This window comes from Xiphias gladius, chromosome 20, assembly GCF_016859285.1.
Source record: "Xiphias gladius isolate SHS-SW01 ecotype Sanya breed wild chromosome 20, ASM1685928v1, whole genome shotgun sequence".
In the NCBI taxonomy this organism is placed as follows: Eukaryota; Metazoa; Chordata; class Actinopteri; order Istiophoriformes; family Xiphiidae; genus Xiphias; species Xiphias gladius.
In genome coordinates, this window is record NC_053419.1 from 14,367,476 (window position 1) to 14,377,727 (window position 10,252).

Consider the following 10,252-nt stretch of genomic DNA (forward strand, 5'->3'; position numbering starts at 1 on the left):
TTTTAAATGCCCACACTCCGCAAATATACCTAACTGTTCATCTTATTATCAGGCTCTCTTTCCAAGGATTCATTTTGTATGTCATCGTATCGCCATGAAGATTCGGCTGAGGCTATGTTTAAAACTTAATTACTGACAGACAGTGAAAAATGAAGTTTCATCTCCTTCCCGGTTTTCCATTGAGTTCAGTCAAAGCCTGTACAAATAATCACAGTGCTCTCTTGAAGCGAGATGTTGTCTTTAGAGCAGCAGAGGTAAGACGTTACAGCAGTGTGTCAGAGTTCCTGCACAACGTGAGGATGCAGCCTGAAAAGTTAAGCTCTTCAATTTACAGGAGAGGAGGGAAATAATGTAAAAATTGTTCTTGACTACACCGTTTGTAATATGCAAATAGTAGTGTGGCTAATTACTGACAACACAGATAATGAGCTATTTTACTGTATTATTGTTTATCTGACTGATGTTTTCTCAAAATAATTAATTGGCACTTGAGGGAAAAAATAACTATTAGTATAATAACAATTATAAGTACAAGACCCATTATTGTCAGGTAAAAAAACATTATAAAAACACATTTTTTTCATGGAGAGATGTGAACATCAACCCACCATCATGTGAAGTGTATAAACGGATGCACAGTGGCAGTAGTTTGATTTCTATTTTATAATTCATAGGTTGTTCCAAGCTGAATGCAAGATCATTTTTACATGTAGTGTGAATCTAAAAGTGAGCTATTTATAGACAACTGTACATTCCTTTTGCTGCTATACATCCCTGGCTATATAGCAGCAAGATCATCATATACTGACATATATCAAGCACAACTCTCGAAGAATGACTTCATACAGCCTTATGTATGTAAGGGGAACAGCTTGCAGCTGTTAGATATTGCCACAGAGAGGGATCCTTTAGTCCAGTGATTCTTCTTATATCTGAAAGGAGCGGGGGGGGGGGTGAATCAGATGGATGAGCGAGGGCTTAGCCTGGCGGTTATTGATCCTTTTTCTACAGGAATGATCCAGACCTCATTTGAAGACTCCCCCCCCCCCTTTTGTTCAATACATCCTTAAAGGCTCTCGCTCACAGTTTGGCACTCTTGGTGTGGAGCTGATAGGATGAGATGCAATCAGTTTGAATAAATCTATTTCAATATGCCACGCATTTCCCCTCATCAGGCCCCCATTGACTTGATCTGTGTGGGAGGAGAAAGGATGCATTACATCTCTGATTAAAGATAATATGTTGGTCTAGACAATGTGTTTAGACTCGCTCAGGATGGAGTGGCTAGGCATTTGTACGCGAGTTCAATGGAGGGGTTGTTTGGGTTGTATTTGTAGACCTTTCATTTAGTCTGCTGTCCTATAAACTGATAAGGTACTATAAACTATCAACATATACACACATTAATTTATGCAGTCATATATTCAGGTCTTTTTGCAACAGATAAGATATGTTATTTACAGTTTTGATAACTGTCTTGTAAACTTTTCACCTTGTTAAAATGTTGGATTGTCTGTTAAAAAGCATTAGTCAGTTAAGCGATAAAACGGAGAATTAAAATAGGGACCTAATGGGAGTGTTAGTGTATGAAAAGAAAACAGGGTTTTTCATCATTTATGATGGTTTATTAAAGCCACTGAAAACGTTTTTACAAATCTTAAATATTTCTATATAGTATTAAATAGTCAGGATTAAAGAAACAAAAGTCAAAGTTTGGAAAAGAAAATCACACCTTTGTATTTAACGCTAAAACAAACTATTCTGGTTCATCAGGAGACAGTTGCACCAGCTGCTTTTAAGATCAAACTTAGCCAAGTTATAACGTAAGTGTTTCCTATGTGGAGATTTATATCATGAAACTACAGTAAAACAGGTTGCACCACACAAAATCGTTCCTACATTGACCAGTGTTACTAGTATTTACACCCACCAACGGCCAGTTGTAACGGCTGCATAGCTGACCGACAAAGCTAACATTAGCCTGCTAATATGTTACCCGTTTAGAGTCAAGAGTAAAACACACATCAGACCTGACACTTGATTAAAACGTTATTGGTTACAGATGTAAATTGGGAAGGTTTTAAATTAAATTTCAACAAAACAACACAATATACCAACATATTTCTCCATGTATGCACAGGGCTACAGATGTTTCCTAGCAAGCCATTAACACATTAACCATTACAGTTGTTACCTGTTAAGTCACTCTTTAAGTTTTAATGGTGCAACCAGATTCAGTAAATCACTGTAAATCACTAGTCCGTGCCGGCTAGTACCTGCTAAGAACTTAGAAATATTTTACAAATAGCTGGTGCAACGCCATCCAGGACTCGGAGGGTGAGGTTTGCAGATTTGGAGCCTGGCAACATAATCAAATGTCCCCACGTCTGTCATCATTTTGATCCAAAGGTTGCTAAATCCTGACTGGTGTGTGGTACCTTTTGCTGACTGAGCACCGCCCACCTCAAACTGGTGAGAGGAGAACAGACGAAAGCAAAAAACAGAAAAATCTGTAATGGAAAATAACCTAAGCTGTTCCACATTTGGCATAAAATTGTTTGTTCTTTTAGGGTTCCATCATTCCTACTAAGAATTTTGATTTCAGGGCCTTTAAAACATCACAAATTGGCCATGATGACATGTTTCTACATGTCTCTCAAAATATTTTGCATACAGCCAACTATCGGAGTGCTCATTATTAATTTAGGATGAGCATATTGCAAAGGATTATGCTTGTACAAACATCAAAGGGTGTTTATCATTCATACCCAGAGAGGAATGTGTTTCTTTTAAGAACAAGCAGTAGCCTCGCAGTATCTTCATTAGTGACTGATGGATCACCGTGCGCCAAGTTAACGCACACCTAGCACCAAATTCTCTCCGTGAAATCAGATGAGAGTCTCTCCTCTCTTCGCGGCTCCAATACCTCTCTGGCATTTCCTGGAGCACGGAGAGTCTGGCTAAGAAGAATAGATGGTGTGCATTATAATGAACATGGGCTGACACCGCCTCATCCATCATTCCACCCAGGAAAATTATAGTGGTGCCAGAGAGAGAGGGAGCGAGTGAGAGAGACTTTAAATCACAGAGCATCTACAGGTCCAACTCCTCTTACACTGTCATCAGCTCATTGTTGTTGTTTTTTAATTGTCCAGATCTACTTCTGGTTTTGCTCTCAGAATGATACTGTCTAAATGTTTGTCTCCATGTCAATTTAGTGTATGTCTACTGTAACTCTCTCATTATATGTAACCTTTAATGTGCCTCTGTCTGTCTGTCTGTCTGTACACTTATATACTTGTTTTGTGCCTGTCTACTTGCCAGCCAGAAAGCATTATTTTATTTTTCCTGAAACTTGAGCTGCAACTAATGATTATTTTATTGGCCAGGTGGAGTAATCTGTCAATTATTCTGACATTAATCAATTAATCTATGTAATGGCAAGAGATAGTGGAAAAATTCCCAGTTCCCTAAGTTGACATCTTTAAAATGCCTCTGTTGTCTAACCAACAGTCCGACACCCCAAAGTATTCAGCTTACAATGATATAGAACAGGACAAGATAGCAATTCCTGACATTTAGGAAGCCAGAACCAGAGGATGTTGGGTGTTTTTAGCAATGACAATGTCAGGCTGTTGGTCAGCCACCTTTACCCCAGTTTGAAATATCTAGACAACTGTAAGAGGAATTGGCACAAAAGTTTGTACAGACACTCATGGCCCCCAGAGGATGAATCCATCTGACTTTGGTGATCCCCTGAAATATCCTCTAGTGCCATCACGAGGTTTACATTTTTATTTTTCTCTGATACATCTACACAACTATTGGATGGATTTAGGTGAAATTTTGTTACATTCATGGTCTCCGGAGGATTAATTGTGACAACTTTCAATCCTGACCTTTCACCCAGGATCCTCATCAGGTCATCATTTCATTTTGTCCACTACTTTGGTTTATGACCAAATACCTGAAAAACGAATGGCATTCCCATCAGCCTCCGCTGTGCTTCGTGTTTGTTGCTAACTAGCAAATGTTGCGTGCGAAAACACTAAGCTAAGATGGTGATAATGGTAAACAATATACCTGCAAAACATCCGCATGTTAGCGTGATCATCTTGAGCAGGTTAGCATTTAGCTTAAAGCAATGCTGTGCCTGCAGCCTCACAGAGACACAAGCATGGTTTTTGACTCTTACCTTTGTTCCTTAGAAAACGACTTTCAGATAGTTCACTATCAAAAATACCACCGAATAATTTTGACTAATCAAATTCAGTTTTGCTCAATTACTCTACAATCTAGTAGCATATATTTTAAGATTTTGCTGTTGCCTTTTGCTTGTCTTGTCTTTTGATGCTAGATTTTACCTCCCCCTGTGCTTTGCCAAGAATGACTGTAATGTACTGTCTGTCTGTTGGCAAAGGATGCACTCCACTGACCCTGATCCTCTCTCCCCTGTGAGCCCACTACACCCAGTATAATTCATCTTGATACTGGTTTTGCTCTGGTGTGATTTTATGCACATTTCTCTACGTGCCAAAGGTTTGTCTCTGGGCAGTGAAGCATAATTTAATTACACTGAGTACTCTAGGTACTCACTGAGTGCTTTTTGGGCTTTTGGATAAGTCTTGTTTAACAAAGGACATACTGGAGGTGACAGTGTGTTTGTGTACCTTTGTGTGTGACGCTCTGCCTGCGTGTGCACATTCATCTGTGATTTCGAGTGATTCACTCAAGCACTGTGAAGACTGTTGTAATGGTGTTTCCACAGCATATTGATTTCACAATGAGCAGACGATGTCTTTGTAAGATGGCTTGAGAGATGGGAAATTAGATGTTATCTCATAACAGCAGAAGATGAGGAATCATATGCTATGTTATCTGATTTTGGATTATGTCAAACTGTCAAACTCACTGATACACAGATGACGTGTGCTGCAAGCCTCCTCTCATGTTGCAGACGAGGAGGATTATCACAGATATACTACGACTAGTAAATTAAGTGCAAGATGGTAAACAAAATGAAGATTTTAATTGCAAATAGTAGCTTAAAGTTATGCAGTGTAGGAGACAGCCTGGAGGTTAGAGCAAGGCCTTTAATCCCCTGTTGCCCCAGTAAACCACCTCTGTGGCTACTATAGAATCCTGGTTGTATTTCATATTTCAACCTGCAAGGAGGAGAATACAGCCCAAGCCGTGTGCGGCGCTTTCATGTAGAAAGATTACCACAGATAGTGTGCTTTAAGTGACCAGCCAGCATTTCCACTTGGCTGCACCTTCTGATGCCACCTGAACAGAATTCAGTAGGAGCCTTCAAGCTCCTCATGCATAATGTATTGCTGAAGGTCTGCTCAGTTTTCATGTTCTCCTAATTCATTTCACAAAGAGAGAGAGCTCTGCCAGCATTCAGAGCACACAGCCTGTATCACACTATACACTGTCAAATCAGGAACCACCACTTCACCTCTGACAGTTTATTTGTTGAAACAAATGCTGTCGTGTTGCTTTTTGTTTGGCTTTAATCTTTAGGGAGGGATAATAAGCCAATAAATATTCTGATCCTGCCATTAATTTAAAGGACTTCATTTCCTACTATATAATTCTGTGGTTGCCAGAAGGATCTTAAACATGCAGAGTATTGCTATTCGATTATAACATCATATCATAGTTATATTAGTTATATTATCAGTAATTTTCTTAAACTTAATTGAATGTATCTTTTGACTTGATTACTACATTGTTGGATTCAGCATTTTTACCTTAAATATTACATTTATCATCCTTTTTGTTTTGACAAGTTTTAATTTATTGAATGAATATAACTCTTGCCTTTATGTTCTAAAGGCACTATTTCAAAAATAAATCACTAACTGTACAATACCAATAATGTGCTAATTTTACCCCCTTCAACAGTAGAGACATTGATCAAATCAACATAACAGCGTAATCCATCAGAATTCTCTATGCTCTTTGTCTTCAGGTTTCAGAGACAGAAAGTGAAATTTATTAGTTTAATGCTCGGTGACATGGCTCTGGCCTTGCCCCTCATTTTTTTGTTTCCTTCCCTTATTCCTTTTGTGGCGTGATTTGATGTGCCGTGATTGTCTTTTGTTTCTCTTTTGCTCACAGCATAAAATCATTCATGGAAATCAATCCAAACATCGCCCGCTCTTCTGTTTCTCAAAACGTAGCCTTCTGCTGACCTCAATAAATCGACCAGTGAGCGTTAAACATTTCCCTTAGTGCCCTTAAAGTGGCCTTTCCACAAACACAGTCCTTCATTAAAGAGGAGGTGTGTGTGTGTGTGTGTGTGTGTGTGTGTGTGTGTGTGTGTGTGTGTGAGAGAGAGAGAGAGAGAGAGAGAGAGAGAGAGAGGGAGCAGTATAGTAACCACTACTATAGCGTAATAAGATTATGGCCCATTGCCCTTTACTAATGATTGTGTCTGATCATTTCAGTTATTTTAAGGGGGGGGGGTGTCCTGCTCAGTCAGGCCTTTTATCTGTGAGTCAATGAAAGAACAGGGTCAAATCCAGATTTTTAACTTGAATTCACAGGCAGACGAACAGCTAAAATGTCTATTGTGAATTGTGAATAAGGATGGGTTCTATCTCGGCATGTACTTTAGGCCAAGGACCTCTGCACCCTGCCCCACATCAATCTAGTATGCACCCATTACCTCCAGTATTCATTCACCAGGGATATTGCTTTTTCTCATATCCACCTGCTGCACTTCTCACAAAGTCATCTCCAGTGTTCGCTGCTCTCAGGCGGCAGGTAGTAGTAGTTACTAAGTAGATCTCAAGTTGTAATCCACACACAGCACAAAAGCAGTGAAGAAATCAGAGCTCTGTTTTCTCCATTGAATTGCCTTTTAGCAACTGATTATTTAGTGGGTCAGGTGCCTTTGAAGGGGCAGGTGCTTTAGAGAAACAATGAAGGCCAAAGACTCAGAACCAAGAGGGTGACGCCTCCAATTTACAAGTTTAGCTTTAGACAACAGGTTCTGTTTCTTAAAGAAGACACAGAAAAGTGCATTGCGAATACTGGATTACATTTCGCTTATAATAAGACGTTGGGAAGCATAGAGGGCTTTACATGTTAAACAATGACTCAACACTCAGGGTCAAAGGAAATATAATATTTGCTAGAATCAAGCCCAAACAAGGCAACTCCAATGAGAGGTCTATTTAAAAGCCAAGCTCCTCCACTTTGTACTTATATGGGCTTTACAGTTTAAGCAAGAAAAGAGGCTTACAGCAGACATTATGAAAATAAATTAAGGAATGACATGACTTTCTCTGTGTTCATAGTTCATATGCTAATGTAACAGAATAATGCATATAAGCTCAAATAATTACGTTATTACCTCGTAGCAAAACCAAATATGAATATGCACAACAAAATATGTACTTTTTGGACGAGCTTCTCTATATTTGGATGGATGTATTAACTTATTTTCTTTTTATTGGCCTCTATTTATTGTCAGTATTAGATATCATTCAGTTTTGTGTTACCTTGTGGAAATAAAACCTAATTAAAATTTACTATATTATGGCAAATATATTACATATTTTTCATTTTTTTAGATTGCAATTTTATAATGTAATCTTGCAGGTTTTTTAATGTAATTTTGCTAATTTTGAGTTGCTCCAGTGTGTGCACAGTAATTTAGGGAAAAGCTCGTAAACCTGCGTGCACTAATGTAGACATAAAACAGGATTTTGTATCTAAATTGTAGCTGAAATGCAAACATTGAAAGTTACAATGCAGCCAAACAAACTGTATATAAAACAAGGCAAAAGTGACAGAAAATTTATGTTTCCTTGTCCTGATTGAAGGCTTGTTTTTCTGCATCTGGTCATTTGGATATCAGTGAGGGTTGTGGGGGTGGAAGCCTATGAAAGGCTGGGAATTCCTGGAAAAAAAAAAAAGGCCGTGAGACGAGTGAGAAGGAGAGAGAGAGGTCTTTTGGCCACTTGTGGCCTTCACAACCCAGGCACAAATCATAGAGGGACATGGCAATCGGAGTGACAGATGAACAATGCACCCATTTTCCAACCCCCTGTGAACAGGCCCATCCATCATGGGAGGGGAGATTAATTCAATTCATCAGCTTTTTGTCTCCTTGGGCCCCCTAATGCCACCTGATATTGCTCAAGGGGGACTTATAAATGTTTGTGGATTTGATCTGAGCCTGCTAGCATGACTCTGAATTAAAACATTACTCTTTACTCTTAGCAGTACACTGGTTTTGCCAAAAGCCAGACAGCCAGTTCTGCCATAATTCTGATCAAGATGAATACTTATGAAAAGGAAAATGTTTGCTGAAGGCAGCAAACGATAACACATGGTTTGTTGATAAGGGGACTGGTGGTTTTCACAAGAAAATATGGGTCTTGTAAATGTTTCACAGAAAAAGCTTTTAATGAACAGGCTCAATCATCACCGAAGGGGATTCAAATTTGATTTAAATTTTTAATCAAGGCACAGAAGATGTACAGCACCTTGAGGCATGTTAGCATGATATTGTCAAAGCTATATACACAATGAGAAGTCTATATAACTATGTTCAACAAGTCTGGGCAGTTTATCTCCAACAAAAGGATGGGATTTTTCTAAAACTAAATAAATATAACAGCAATATTACTGATGTGGTAGTTGGTCAGAGATCCACTGATTATCTTACATGATTAAGCCAAACTTACATTTTCATATGCTTATCATATCCTTAAAGTTGTCCTATGAAATACATAAACATATAACAGATCTGAGGCCCGAGATTTGAGTCACATATCAGTAAGACAACAAAGGCAATGCTTCAATCCACTGGTGACACATTTAAAAACAAACGTATAAACTTGCTGCAGAGTGGAATTTACGGCCCACAAGTGTGCATTGCTGCAGTCCTGTACAGCTGCACAGGTGGAGCACAGTGCAAACACAATGTTAGCAATGACCTCTAGTGGCCAATACAATAACTGACTAAAGTATTTGAAAGACTGAAAGAAACGGTGCTAGGAGCAGGCCAAGCTAAAGCCACATCCATCATGAAACATTCGGTTTTGCTGAAAATTGTGTTAAAGAACCACTGCCTTTGTCAAGATGAGGAACAATCGTACACACTGTGCGGCCGCGAAGCAGTGGAGAATAGTTTTTCTATTTTATAAACATGTGAAAAGTGATTCAGAATACACATTAAAATTGTATCTATTTTGGATGCCAAACAATGCAAGAAAACTATACAATCAATGTTTTTAAGCGCAGCTATTCATACAGTAAATAACATTTTATATATTAGTAAACATAAGAATTAGACTCCTGAGTAAACAGAATAGGCACAAACACACACACACACACACACACACACACACACCTCTTAACCATAAGGAAGCTTTTGACATTGTCTAATTAGCTTTGGAAGAGGAAAAACACCTCATCAGGAATAAAAGTGTGAGAATCTGACCAATTAATGACCATTAATACACAGAACAAACAAACACCTGCTCTGTCTAAACCAATCAGTAACAACCTCAACTGAAAAAGGGCAGTTCCAACTTGTGAACTACACATATGCATGTTTTCAGGCAAAGGGTCATAACTTTAGGATATGCTCATGCAGGTTATGTCATGCCATTTCAAAAGCCAAGATGAAAGAGGAGAGAATGACTTTGTTGCATTAAATTTACAGGCCCACTGGAAATATTGACTTATTACACTATAAGCAAAACAACTGTCCCATTATTTTCCCACTGACTTTCATCTGCCCCCCCATGTTCAAAAATTGAATAGAGAGACATCTTCAATTTGGCTTTTATTCAAAGTTCATTTTATTTGTATTTAAGCATAACCCTCCTTCTGAGGCTGGTAGTGAATCCTGCCTCCTCTCCAGACACACAGGTAGTAGGCCATGCTCAGGGATCCCACTACGGACACCAGTAGGATGGCTGCAACCAGGACAATTTTCCACACTGCTGACTCTTCTTCTTCCTCACCATCTGATGCTAAGGGGGAAAAAAAAAAAAAAAAAAAAAAAGTACTCGGTGAATGTAGTCTGTAACGGATAATTTAGGAAACAAGTGCTATTGATGATCATGTCACAGGCATGATACTCTGGATTATAAGTGAACTACTGTTAACGGCCCACCTTGGTCCTTCATAACATGCGACTCTGGAGTCGTCAGCAAGTTCTGGTCCTCCACCGTCACCTGTTCAACCACTTCTGGTGGGCTGTCAGGCCACATGCTCTCCCCCG